This window comes from Lemur catta, chromosome 16 (assembly GCF_020740605.2).
Source record: "Lemur catta isolate mLemCat1 chromosome 16, mLemCat1.pri, whole genome shotgun sequence".
NCBI lineage: Eukaryota > Metazoa > Chordata > Mammalia > Primates > Lemuridae > Lemur > Lemur catta.
Window position 1 is genome coordinate 51,500,628 of NC_059143.1, and position 14,861 is coordinate 51,515,488.

Below are 14,861 nucleotides of genomic sequence, written 5' to 3' on the forward strand. Positions count from 1 at the left end.
GAAGCCATGTGGGCCCCACACTTCCATAATGTACATCTCAAAAAGCCTCAGTTTTGCTGATTATTGCCCTATTTAAAAAATGTCTGACTTCTGTTGACTCCACTTTAACCATTTGTGGAAAAAAACATGTATTTCTTCTGGATTTACAAACTCTTGACCAGATATTTCTAAAGATATTCTTACAAGTATATTTATCTCTTCCAGAAGTCTGGCTAAATCTCTTTGTTGCTATTTGTATTTCTTATTGGTATCATGAGCTTTTCTACTATATTTTCCAAGAGCTAGCATTTACCTTTAAACGTCAATTCTATTTTTAACTTTAATTTGTTCATTTAAACTATAATTTTTATCAATTTTCTTCTCTTTTAGTTTAGCTATAATTTTACTTTTTAGTTCTTAAATTAAACCTGTTATGTATTTTAAATACTTCTAAGTAATAAAATTATTTTCTAAACAATAAAAAATTGAAATAATACCCCATAGGTATTACATAATGTGTTCTCATTTCTGTAATTTCTAGACTTTTTATGAGATCCTTTTTATTTTAAATTTGAAAATGCTTAAAAATTTTAGTTGTTGCTGTTATTGTAAATATCTAATTTTATTTCATTGTGGTTGCAAAATGTGGCTTTAAAGATCTCTGTGCTTTGGAAGTTTCATTGTGGCTTCTTACATTTTGCACATAAATTAAATTTATGCTCATATTATTTGACTTGGTAATTCAACTTACAGGAATATAATTTTTTTCTGAGAAAATAATAGATTTGTGTACAAGTAAATTTTTCTCCATATTACTTATAAAAGAAAAATTAGTAGCAACCAAATCATCATATTATTCAGAAAAGTGGTAATTTCTGTACAGCTATGAAAACACATACTTTTAAGTAATATTCAGAGATCTAAGAATTTTCAAAGATTGACCTGGAAAACAATAATGGAAAAGGATATGTATAAATAGGAATAATTATTTACATATGCTCAAAAAATGAATGATTCAAAAACATTATAAGACTAATTATAGTTGTTTTGCAAAAGGTGTTGGATGTTGTATGTCTTACCTTGCTTGATTTGGTTATGAGAAAATGCCCTGCGCCACTGGATACTTAGTGAATTATACAGTGTGAGACCCATGCACTGAGCCCCAAATTCCAGACACCAAACTTGTTTAATTAATGAAAGTGTCATAGCTGGATTGCTTCACCTCTAGCCTTGAATATCACATTCAACCCCCAAATTTAAAATACTTCAGAGGAATTTCTAGTCAACACTATTAGAAATCAAATCTAATTAGGAAAAACTATGCAAAATTATAGTAAATGTCATTCAATGCTGTCTTTTAAAAGACTCACTCAGATATTTGGTGCCTTTTAATCCAAGACACAAAAAGTGAGTGGGCAAAGAGAAGGTTTTGCAGCAAGGACCCTGCTGTGTGTGGCATTCTCAGAGGTATTTTAGCTCACAGCTGTGAGCTGTGGTTTTTAATGTACCTTTGTTGGGAAATGATCAGGCACAAAGAGCAAATACCAGAATTTTATTAAAGGATTATTATGGGTTTTTGAGGCATGCAAACAAAAGAGGAGTTTGTGTATGATCTCCACATTTCCCAGAATATTATGTCCTTGTCCTTGAGGATGAAATTGAGGACATTTCAGGAAGCTTAGGTATTGAAAGGAGACATCTTAAGAGAGATGAACTTAAAGTTAAAATTAATCTAAATAGATGAACATTCTGAAAAACATATTCGAAATATCTCAAGTATTCTAGAGACTATGTCTTCAAGTTTGAAATACATTAATAATTTATTTTCTGTTATTTTCCTATTATATTATCTAACTTTTTTGTTATTTCTCTCAACATATGTGAATGTGCATACTATCTATATGTACTAGATTTAACCTTATAACTTTGAATTTTGTAGGTCAAAAATGGTCAAATAACAGCAATTTTATATGATTAATATAATAAATGTGAGAGAAGCTGTATCATGAATGAGGCTGATTTTTGCAGGCCAGTCTTTAAGAAAAGGAATTGCCTTCCAGCAAACATGCTTAGTTATGGGCTAAAACCCAGTACTTAAAGTAAACCATCATGATCAGGAGCAGGGCTGGACTGCAGCTCACAGGCATATCTGCCCTCCACAGATGGATGCTGAGCCAGCACCATTACACTGCTGTAACCCAGTCTCAGACAGTATCAGTGGAGAGTCTGGTGTGTCCGCTCACTATGCTCAAACCCTAATCCAGCACAACAGGACTGGAGTGAAATTTTTGCTCTAGCAGAGTGCTGTTGCATCCTCCTGCCTGGTCTCACTTGGAAAGGAACCAGCCTTCTCTATTTATGCGATTTAAAGTCCCTGCAGCCCAGGAGTGTAGGTCGTTTTTCTGGAATCTAATGTCCTGTTAGTGCTCTGTGTAGTCCTAGAAAGAAAGGGTTCCTAGGGGTCAGTGTGTACATTCTTGCCACTGATCTTCACTGTGTTGGCTTCAGTGCCGCCTCAGCAGGTCTGGTGTATGCTGCTTGTCCTGTCTGTACATTTACATTTGAGCTTTGCATTGACTTGACTTTATTTAATGCCCAGTATGTACAAGGAACCACACCAAAAGTGATGGTAGGATTTGGGAGGTGGTGATGATATAGAAAATGTGTGCTTTCTGAATCCAAGATGCTTACCGTCTATTTTGGGAGGAAAAAAACCCATAAATATTAAAATTAAAAATAGTAAAATCATAAGTGATGCCAGAGAGAAGAATATGATCACAATTTGAAAGCAATAGAAAAATGTGTGCTTAATTAAGAATGATAGAAAGAAATCACTGTGGCCTAAAAGAGTCAAAAAGGTTTTTAAGGGAAAGAATGTTCACCCGGCCAGGGAATTCCAGGTGGAGGAAATAGTGTGAAAGAGACCAGGGATGACAAGGAAGGATATAGTCAAAGGACAGAGATTAAAGATTTTTGTTTGGGGTGCATGGCTCACAAAAAAGAATAGTGGGAGATTCGGTCAGAACGAACATCAGAGTGAACCCACATTAACTTCCACCAACAATGTCTGCTCCAACTCATTGCTTCTCTGCCAGAATCCCTCCCTTGACATCACAGAGAAAGATGGCACTGATGATGAGGACCCAGGGGGCTCTGAGGAATCTGCCCACCTTAGATGTTATGCCAGAAAACTCTCTGTTTGATCCCCAAATCTACAGAGGTGGGTAACCCTATTCTCAGTACAGAAACAAATGCCAAAGGGGTGGAATACTTCATCAGAGACTGTGGCTCACCCTAACGTGTTGAGCGTTCCTTTCGATTTCTACAGCATTCTTCTTCCTGCTTAATCATTCTCCAAAAGCAAAAGGACTAGAAAGAGTTAAGAAAAGTATATAGGACTTTGGATTGGGGCATATCTTATGGCACACTTTAGCAGCAGCTCAGTTAAAGAGAAAATAATCTTCCAAAGTGCTAACCTTGGAAACCCAACATGATGCATGATAATGAAATAGGACCCTGAAATATTCTAGTCTTTACTGTTCTGTTTACCAAAGTTAACGTGTTTTGACATTTGTTCCATGAATCTAGAAGGCAGCTTAAAATTTTGTGATATTGTTTGGCAATATAAATCTCCTGCAATTTATTTAATTAAAGATTTGACTTTATATTAGCAAGATTTTATTGATTTTTAGACATTTTTAGTTTGACTATTATTCAAAGTCATTTTAGGGTGGCACTATTTCACAGTGACTATTTAGCTCCTATCTAGTTATTCCATAGGAGTGATTTTTAGCCTTGGCTTCATATCAAAATTCATGGGGCTTTTAAAAGTACCAAAGCCTGGCCTGGCCCCAAACCAATGAAATCAGCACCTTTGGGGTAGAATCCAGGCAGTGGTATTTTTTTCAAGCTCCCCACAGCCAAGGCATAGCCAAGATCGAGAACCACTGCTCCACACCAATTTAGCGTCTCCAAGTTAGGAACCAAGAGGCCTTCCCAGAAGACTTGATTTCTCATCTCATTGGAGGGACTGGGATCCATCTTCACCCCTAAACCTGTCACCAGAGGGAAAAAGGGTGTCATGATATTTGGATTACAGCAATGATGAGTTGTGTCTCTGAGTTGTGTGAGAGGCAAGTGATCACCATGAAAAACCACAGCTCTGTCTCCAAGAAAAGGGGCAGATATATTTGGGGTATGATACAGAGTTTCCTTATATTCCCAAGATAAGCTAGTACTTTCACTATTAATGCAGTACTACATACAAAGTATGTGCTCAATAAATCATTTTATTCCTGCAAATGCCATGAAAATACTGTCTAGGGGTTGAAGACAAATCGATAAGTAAAACAACTTAACAGCATGAATTGGCTTGTTCAACATCAGATAACACTGAGGTAGAGCCAAGGAGACTAACTGAAACTTCATTCTAACTGTCTCATAATTCATGTTTTTATGGCATTTAATTTATAAGCATATGACATTTTATTAGCTTTTAAATGTCTTATGTTAAACTGTACATAAAATTATATTTATGAGATATATTTTTCATGAATAATAATTTCAAGAAGTTGTTTGTACAACTTAAAAGGACAAAATAGTAAAGGTTTAAGATAAGTGCACTAGCTTTATCTTTATGGATCTGGTACTTGCCAAGCCTTAGACAATCCTATGGAAGTATTTTATTTAATAAATTTCCTAATAAATTTATCTTACTGTATCACATCATCAAAGCTCTGGGAAGAACCAGCTGCCAACTAAACTCAGCCAGTGTTTCTCAATGAGTGATAAATAGTAAAATCCTTATCTCAAAGGATAAACTGCAGGGTCACTAAATTAAGCTCCTACTATACCTACAACTCTCCACCCTTAGTCTACCAATAGCATTAACAAAAGGGACTAAATCTGCATTTATCAAAATGTTCACATGAATATTTGACTTTACTTTTTTAGAGAAGTTTTAGGTTCACAGCAAAATAGAAAGGTACAGTGATTTCCCATATACTCCTGACTCCCATACACGCACAACCTCCCTCATTATCAACATCACCCTCCAGTGACACATTTGTTAAACTGATGAACCTATGTTGACACACCTTTACCACCCAAAGTCCATAGTTTACGTTAGGGTTCACTCTTGGTGTTGTGCATACCCTGGGATTGGACAAATTTATAAATATGTATATCCACCATCATCGTATCATATAGAATATGTTCAATGCCCTAAAATCCTCTGTATTCCATTTATTCATTCCTCCCTTTCTTCTAACCCCTGGTAACCACTGATCTTTTCACCATCTGCACAGTTTTGCCTTTTCCAGCATGTCATATAGTTGGAATCCTACAGTGTATAGCCTTTTCAGATTGGCTTCTTTCACCAAGTAATATGCATGTAAGCTTCTTCCATGTTTTTTTCATGGTGTGATAGCTCATTTCCTTTTAGCACTGAATAATATTTTGGTGTCTGATGTGCCACAGTTTATTTATTCATTCACCTACTGAAGGATATCATGGTTGCTTCCAAATTTTGGCTACTATGAATAAAGCTTCTATGAACATCCACGTGCAGGTTTTGTGTGGACATAAGTTTTTACCTCCTTTGGGTAAATAGTGTGATTGCTGGATCATATGGTAAGAGTATATTTAGATTTTTAAGAAACCACCAAGATGTCTTCCAATGTAGCTGAACCATTTTGCATTCCCAACAGTGAATGGGAGTTTTTGTCGTTGCACATCCCTGCCAGTGTTGGATGTTGTCAATGTTCTGGATTTTGGCCATTCTAATAGGTGTGTAGTAGGACTTCACTGTTTAATTTGTTCACATCATTTTAAGTTAGTCAAAATATGAAAATCAACCCCAAAAGACTAAGTTCTCTTTAAATGTGATTCATAAACAGTATTTATACACAAGTACTTTGAGTGCTGATTCCATAGTAGCAATCAAATTTGACTCAGATAAAAGGGTATTAATAACTTTAAAACCTAAATTATTTGTTCTACACTTGAAAAATAAATTGAGGTACAATGCATTTTTTCTAAATCTTTATTAAATGAGGGTCTCAGGTGCTTCAGAGTCATAGTACATGTCATGGAAGGTACATGGTACATAGGTCTGTAAGACATAAAATCTGTATATAAGAGTTAGTTTTCATTTTTGAAATAAACTGAATATTTTTCAAGCGTGTTCTTGGAATCTATGGAGTTTATTACTGAAAAGCTAGTCGAATGCCATGCTTTCCATACTTATATAGCACTCACTAATTATCAGGTACTATTTTTGATCTTTTATATATATTAACATATATATTAACATTTAATCTTATAGCAAATTTGTGAGGTGAGAGTCATTAAAATACCTATGATGTAATGAAGAAAATGAACCAAGGAGAAGTTAAATACTCTGCAAATGTAGTAAATATGGGAGCCTGGGTTTGACCCCAGGTAACCCCACTCAGAGTGGCTGTCACTACTGTGCCCTACTGTCTCTTATAGAAGTCTTGAATCTATTAAGATTTGCCTGATAGAACTGTTTCAATGGCAGGCAGCTTTCAATGGCTGGACTGGTACATACCATTCTGCTGGGGTACAAAAGAAAAAGAAAAAGATTTTCATGTTGATTTTTTACCGAACCATGTTGATAGCCCATTTCTAAAAGCTGATGAAAAATGTACCAGATATATAATTAGTAAGAGAAAAGGGAAGCTAGAGTGTTTGGGGGGATGTGAGGCTAGTCATCCACATAGAATATGTTTCCATTTGATGAGTAATTATGATATATTTAGTAGAGGTACTGCATCAATATTTTTTGTAACATATAATTAATACCCTGGTGTTTTGTTATTTCTTAAATCATTTTCCTTACATGGAACAAGTAAAGCCTTATTTTTGACCAAGAAGTGCTTCAGGAAGCAAGCAGGTGGACTAGAGAGCACAGAAAGCAGAAACGTATTTGTTTTATATTCATTAGGTCTAGGGAGGAGATTGATAATTTGAATTTTAATAAAAACCCTGCTGATGCTGTTACTGCTGGTCAGGAAATCACCCTTTGGGAAACCACGTGACCCTTGGTAACAAATGAACACACAAATCTCAGTGACTTCACCAAATGACAGCTGGTTTCTCATTCCCGTAGGTTCGCTGTGCAGCAGCAGGTGTGTCCCCACATTGGAGCTGCTCCGCCAGGCACACGAGGGCGTAGAGGGTCCTGTGAGGGAGACGATTGTAAGGACAGGCGTGGGGGGCTTGTGCAATTCCACCACATTTTACTGAGCAGAGTGCAGTCATGGCCCAAACTAACTTAAAGGGAGACTGGGACTGGAACCTTCCTGTGGGCTCTGGAGGAGGACTCTGTTCTGGGGTCAGGGAACTCGTAGCATTGTGTCTGTCTCAAGGTCACTACTGAGTCAGCCGTGGCAGAAACAATTCTCATTCAGTGATAATTGTCACTGTCAGGATACCCTCAGGTTTAGAGAAGCATAGTAAAGGGCTATCTGTGGCAAAGCTTTAGTCCTTTCCTATAACTAGTGGCATCTCTGTAATAGGTGTTTGCTAATGTCTGTTGGATGAAGATATCATGTATGCTCCATAGGTTCGCTAATCATAAAGACAAAAAAACTCAACATTATTAATACTGTGAATAGATACCGTATGTAATTGAATAATTGCTAACACATATTTCACACTTAGAACCTACTACTGAGTAATGTCCATGTATAATATCATTTAATGTTTAATTCTTTGGACACTACATTCTTACTCTTGTAGCTAAGGTTTTTAAAGCATGGACTGAAAATCTCTCTTGTAGGCACAGGTTTCATCTTGACATGAAATACCAGGCAAGAGTTATTGTTTCTAGGTGAATTTATTAATAAACAGATTATTAATAATATACCTTCTGTCAGGGTTCTCGGTTGCTGACGGGTTAATGTGTTGTGCACGTTGGTGCGTGCAAGCTCCTCTCTAACGGCTCTACCAGAAGCTACTGCTGATGGCAGCCCTGGAGCATTCATTAGAGTTCACAGCGTGCTCTCTCACACATAGTAGAAAATATTTCTTAGGAAACAACTGGCACAGGACAAAGCACTTAGAAATTCTATATAAGTGGTGCATAGCTTAATTTTTAATAAATTGAGCACACAGTGACCAAAATGTCAGACAGCACTAGTTATTGTTAGCAATAATTGAAAAATTTATAGTCAGTGGTTTCCAGGAGTAACATTAAAAAAGCATAGACACTTACAGCAAACTTCTGGTAACATTGTTTCTCTTTCTCTTGGCTTTGTACTCTGTGATCTTCTAAAACTTTTTTCACCTCTGCACACCTGAATCCAATATAAGCAACTGCGCAAATGCACACACATACACAGAAATGTCCATGGACAGAAACTAACTAGAATTTCAGTACAACAATTTATATTTTCCAGATGAGAAATTTAGTAAATAATCACCCTCTTACCCCATTTACATCATTAGTAATCAACTTAGAATCTATGCAATTATTAAGAAATTATGCATTCATCTGAGTTTGAAAGTTAAACCATTTATCATCAGAAAAATAACATTAGAGCTTGAATGACTCTACTTATTGACAGCAAGAACACATTTTTGTCCTTTTTTGGTACATATCCTCCATGTATTTTCTGGTTATGTGGTTTTGAGATCAGGGAATTCAATAGTAGATACATGCTTATGTAACACAATTTCATTAGTTTATAATTTAGTGCAGTATCCCATTTTATTTACAAGAAAGTAAATAGCTAGTTTAACTAAATTATGGGTATAAACAAGAAAATGTTTTGTTGTTCTCCAAATTTTGGATTCATACTCTATTAACCAATATACAAAGTTAAATTTAAATGTGGTATCCTAAAATGACATTTCCCTGTTTCTTCCTCCAATCCATTATTATTCCAGGTAAGAAAGTAATAGTGGTAATGGTCCTGGGTCCGATGATATTAAATGGAAAGATGTTATTTCATTTTCAGTTTTTCAGAATGGAGAGTATCAAAAAACTCTCCAGATATTTTTATTGCACTTCACAATGCAAAAAATAACTAGGGAATCAGAAATCAGATATCTAAGTTCAGTTTACTTACCATACAGAGTCACACACATGCATATACATCTCCTTCCTCCACAGCATCTTGTTTCTGTACTTTTTAAAATTGAAAGGATCTAGATGTCAGGATATACACCAGACAGCAGACACTCCTGGTGGCAAGGACCGGAATATCATCATTAACAAAACACAGATGTTCCAATTATTGGCATTATGTGTAGGATTATATTGTGAGCATGGGCTTTTCAACTTATTCAACATATAGGAGATGTGTTATAATTTCTGACAGGATCTAATCTTAAAAAATATTATATATGAAATTAAACCTTAAGAATTAACTTACTTTTAGAACATATTACATTTCAGATATTAAGAAAAAATGCTTACTTGAAATGAAGTTTCTATGAACCTCCATACATCAGGTAAGAGTTAAAAGTTCACTGCCATGGTTAAAGTATTTTCGGTAACTTTATTCACAGACATTAAGGGTACATATATGCTAGTAACAGTATCCCTGGGTTTCTACTCCTAACAGTTACTTAGTGGCTTTGGATAAGTTGTCAAATAGCTCTGTATCTCAGAGGCAGATACATTGCTCCACGAACCAGCAAAAGGTCTTTGAGAAGTGACCAGTAGAGGCTGACTAACCCAACACAAATGAAAGACCAATAGGCCTGAAGAAATCATCTGGCTTCTAGAATTAATAACATAGCATATGGAATGAGATTTGGAATGGAGCCATTATATTTTGGCCACAGCTTTGTTGCTTTCTGGCCATTACCTTTGGTCCTTCTACTTGAGATCATCATTAAAAACACAGAGAAGGGATGGTTTGCAAGGTTAATGTTATATTTTTAATGAAGGATTAAGTAAAATATGATGAAAGACTTTACACTGTCTGCTTTAATTATATATTTGTAGCTTTTTATTACTTGATATAAGAAAAATTATTTACTCTTGACTTCTGGTTTATGATTCATTGATTTTTGAAATCTGATAAATGATTAATATGGCTATACTTTGATAAGTTGTCTTTCCTACTTTTTAGATAATAAGCAAGTGAATTTAACTTGTATTTCTTAATCATATATAAGCATTCCTCAGATGCTAACTTCACATACCTTCATTAAAAATTAAATATACAAATAGCATTTATAAGGATTTATTTCTACTCATCATGTAGTATACCTTGTTATCTGGTAGTTCACTTTTTTGTTTCATTCTTCTTTCAAAATTTTTATATTTTATATTTAATAAGTTATTTTAACACAAAAGAAAATTTTAAGATATAGATTGTGATTTCTATGGTTACATCATAGTGTCCTCCATCAACTTTAAGCAAGGCTCAGGAATTGAATGCATTAGCTGACTTAATTAATAATGATGTCTCTTAATAATCATTTGTCCTGAAAATTTCCCATAGTTAAAATGATAAAATATTTTCCCAATCAAAATTGGGAGCACATAGTTAACCTGTGCTCTAACAGACTGATAATGGAGATAAATATGCAAAATAATGGCTATTCTGAAAAATATAAAATTAGTTTTTCCCTATTTAGGTACCAAGCTAACTATTTATTTGATTCAATGTCTTATGTATTAAGGAGATTTTCTTCTGAAAGTCTCTGAAGGGGAATAATGTGCCTAGTTATTTAACTCCACCAATGGGTCATAAAATTCTGTTCTCTTTTTCATATTTCTACTACAGCCTTATATGTATGTTACTGGCCATTCACCTAATACACAGTTATTGAGTACCTGATATTATAAAAATGCATGGACCTAAATCCCTCTGCTCAAAAATCTAAGCAGCTAGTAATTAATTAATAATTGCAACTCAATGTTAAAGAGTCCCTGAGATCTTATCTCAAAGTAAATAAAGCAAACAAAGCAAAAGAAAACTATGAAAACAGAAAGGAGAATTCTTCTTTGCAAATACTCAAAGAAGAAATAATCCGTGCAATATGTCTTATAGAGTTATTGATAGATTTATTACTATCTTTAATATCCAAATGAATGTGAATTCCTTTTCAAAAAATAAAAGGTCTATGTGTCGAACATAAAAAGGTTAGAAAACACATATTAATTATCAATGCATAATTTTTTATCTCTGTTCCCAAGCAATGTTTGATATATGGTTATAAATTACCATGATCATCACATCATCATCATTAAAAATACAAATATTTATTATAATAATCCTCTAGGTAGATTCTATAACTCTCAGGTATAAAATTGTGAGTGGCAATATCTATAATGTTTTTGATTTTTAAAAATATGATCTACTTCAAAACAAAATAATGGGCACTACATATTAATAAACATTGAGGGAATGGTTATGGATGGAAAAAACTTCTTTCTACTTAAATCGATATATAGTCCATAATAAAATAATGTGCTAACCATGAATTATTTACATATCTGTGATTATTTGAAGAATTACATTCGAATGCAAAATATTAACAAACTATATACAGTAAATTGTATTCAGTAGTGGGTATTTAATGTTTTCATGGCTGACAAAAAGTATATAAAGTTATATGCTGGTACCTAATTGTACTTCCTTGCATGGAAGTACAACATGGAAACTAAATGGATAAAAATTCTACATTGTCTCAAACAGTTTCAGGTGATTGAGTTTAAGGTATAAGATTGATTTTAGAAGATCTAGGAGAGCAGAATTGAGTTGAAAACAATTCTTCTTTTTGCCACTGCCTTCCTCCACCACATATTTCACTTATGTGGGGATCCAGTATCCAGCTTGCCTGGGACTTGCCCAAATTCAGCACTGACAGTTTTCTGTCCCAGAAAAATACTCAAATCCTGGCAAACAGGGACAACTGGTAACCCCAACATTCGGCATAAGCTGAGAGTCTGAAGTCAGCGTGGGGCTGTGCCTCCTCAAAACACTTCGACAGTTTCAGGGAAGAATATTCAACATTGTTGAGATGCCATTAAAATCCAGAGGCACTGAAACATTATTATAGAAAACTTATTCAAGGTTGTAACCATTGAAACACTCACATTACCCTCAAACTACATATTAGAATAATAAACATGAAGTACTATTAAAATAAATGAGAGGTCAATACAGTATTTTCATGGGTATTTTTAAAATTATCTTAACTAAAAACTTTTATTAGGAATGCCCAGCAATAAACTGTTAATATGGACATCTGTTGAGCATTTTGATGGTAACTAGGCACATAAAATTTTAATTGGCAGTTTCTTCAGTATTTAAGACTATATTACCATCAACATATTTTTCATAAAGAAAGTCATGCACTACTGTCAGTTATATTTATTACACGAAGTAACATTTTAATATAATAATGCAGATGTCTTCATTCTATAAACCCCAATGGTACTTAAAGCTAGGATTTTATTACTTGTGCCGAGGGCCAAACAAAGCTATAAACCTGCTAAATTCTAACTGAGCTATTGCTGTTGAGTTGTGCACATTTGAGTTGTAAATTACAATACAAAGTAATCAAATATGTATAAAAATGGTAGTCATGGAAGCAGTATCCTGGATTCATAAGATTTCATAAGATATCAAGAAAAGAATTTATAAACATCAACACTCTGCTCTGGGTTTATGAAATTCTCTTTCCAAAATATGATAACACAGTTGTAATAACTTAAGAAATGGTCTGTCAATCAGCACCACCAACATTATTCTCTTCTTCACAATATTGCCTTTATTCACAACTTATTTCCCAAACAATCATATTAGCCAGCCTGCTAACACCCAACTTATACTGAGAGTGACCAAATGCTCCATGTAGTATGATTATGAAGATATTGAAATCATTACAAAGGGCTCTCCAGTGACATTTTGAAACATGCAAAGCAATTAGAAACACCAGTTGCAAAAGGACAGATTTAAAGGATGGGAAATTCTTCTGCTTCTAGCTAGAACAAAACAGTGAAACAGCTGAAATAAACCACACTGAAACATGGAATTTTATATGTGTGAGTACATAAAGATAGTTATAAATTTTAGAATAGACAGGTTTGTTTTCTCCTAATGTATCACTAGTCCTTGTATAATCATATTATGAACTCCTCTGTAAGAAAAAATTAAATTATGTGAAGCATTGCTTATATCATGAGCATTATCAAGAAAACCCCTACATTGTCCCCTCAATATTCTTGGCAATGATGTTAAAAAATATATAATTTCTGGAGTGGCCTATTTAGTAAAACGTATTCCCCTACATTACTAAAATAAATAAGAGTAAAAGAATGTGGCACATATCTTAATGTTACAGATGGCCTCCAAAAATCTTTTACAATGTTTAGATTTGCTATGTTTTAAACATTTGGAGAAAATCTGTATGATCACACTGTTGTCTCAATATACCTTTGGAGTCAGTCAGTTTTTAGATGAATCCCTGTTCCATAACATATTGCCTGGCAGATCTTAGGCAAGTTAAAATGTCTGAGCTTCACTTTATTTATAAAATAAAGATAATAATATCAAATTAATTGGATTGCTGATTAGAAAATATGAGCTTATTATACATAAAGAGTATAAACTGAGTGAAATATAGGACTTATCTAATAATTGGCAATATTGTATTACTAGCATTTCATTATGATTATTTTAATTGGATTATGTTATTGTTGTGGGGGAAAAACAAAAAAGAAATTTATCAAATTTTAACAAAGCTAAGGATAGGTATTATGGGTGCCTATCTTTCTCTTAAGAGCTTTTCTTGTATTTACAAATTTTCTACAAAAAATATGTACAACTTATAATCAGAAAAAAATGTTTTTTAAAATAGGGGATCAATATTTTGTGGTTTATATTCTTGCCTCTATAAAATACACACTCATGAATTTTATATCATAAATATCTTCCAGTAAAGAATAACTTTCCTTCATTTTAATCTGAGAATTTCACTATGTAAACAAAACTTTTCTAATTAAAGCCCTCACCTACGAAAGGAATGCATGGCTTGGATGCTCGTTAAATGTCACTCCTTCTACATAACGAGAGCAAAAGCTTACCTGGTACATAGTGTTTGCCAGGTAACACATGCCTTCAACCGTTCTCCCACAACCACACAGTGTAGGCATTATTGTCACCTACTGCACAAAGAGATTATGAAGTTTACCTAAGAGCTATGAATTGGCAAAACTAAAATTCAAACTCAAAAAATATAACTCCAGAGTCTGTGCTTTTAACCCCTGTGGTTCATGGGCTTCCTAAGTAATAGACGCTGTGAATCATTCAAGATTGTTATTATTTGAGAACAGCCAGTATCCTTGAGCCTATCCCTCCAGCTTCAAGAGAGTTCATATACCAGGAAAGTAAAGTATCTTCTAAATATGTCCATGGATAACCCACTTTATCTCAGTTCCCAAAACAATATTGCAAACTACTCCAAAGAGTGTGTGAGTGTGTGTGAGAAGCAAAATAATGATAAGAAAGCAATTATTAATAATACTGAAACAACTCTGAAATCAGGAGCACCCAAGGGTGGGTTAACAGTGCATAAAATTTTATCATAAACTTTGGATATGTTTAGTTACAAAATATGTTATTGTCACATCTTTAAAATATTTTTCACAAGTACTCCAAAATATAGTTTGACACTTAGTGTCAAAATATTTGAGTCAACTCAAAATTAGGCATTTATGTGAAGACAAGAAATTTCATTCATCATTTACTTCGTTTTTGGCACAGTGCTCTATCCTCTACGCAATACAAAGATAAATAAATGTTCTCCCCTATATAAAGGAGTTACATATGTGGAAGATAGTACCACTTCCTTATAGAAATAAATAGAATGGTATGTATTTTGCAGGGAAGATA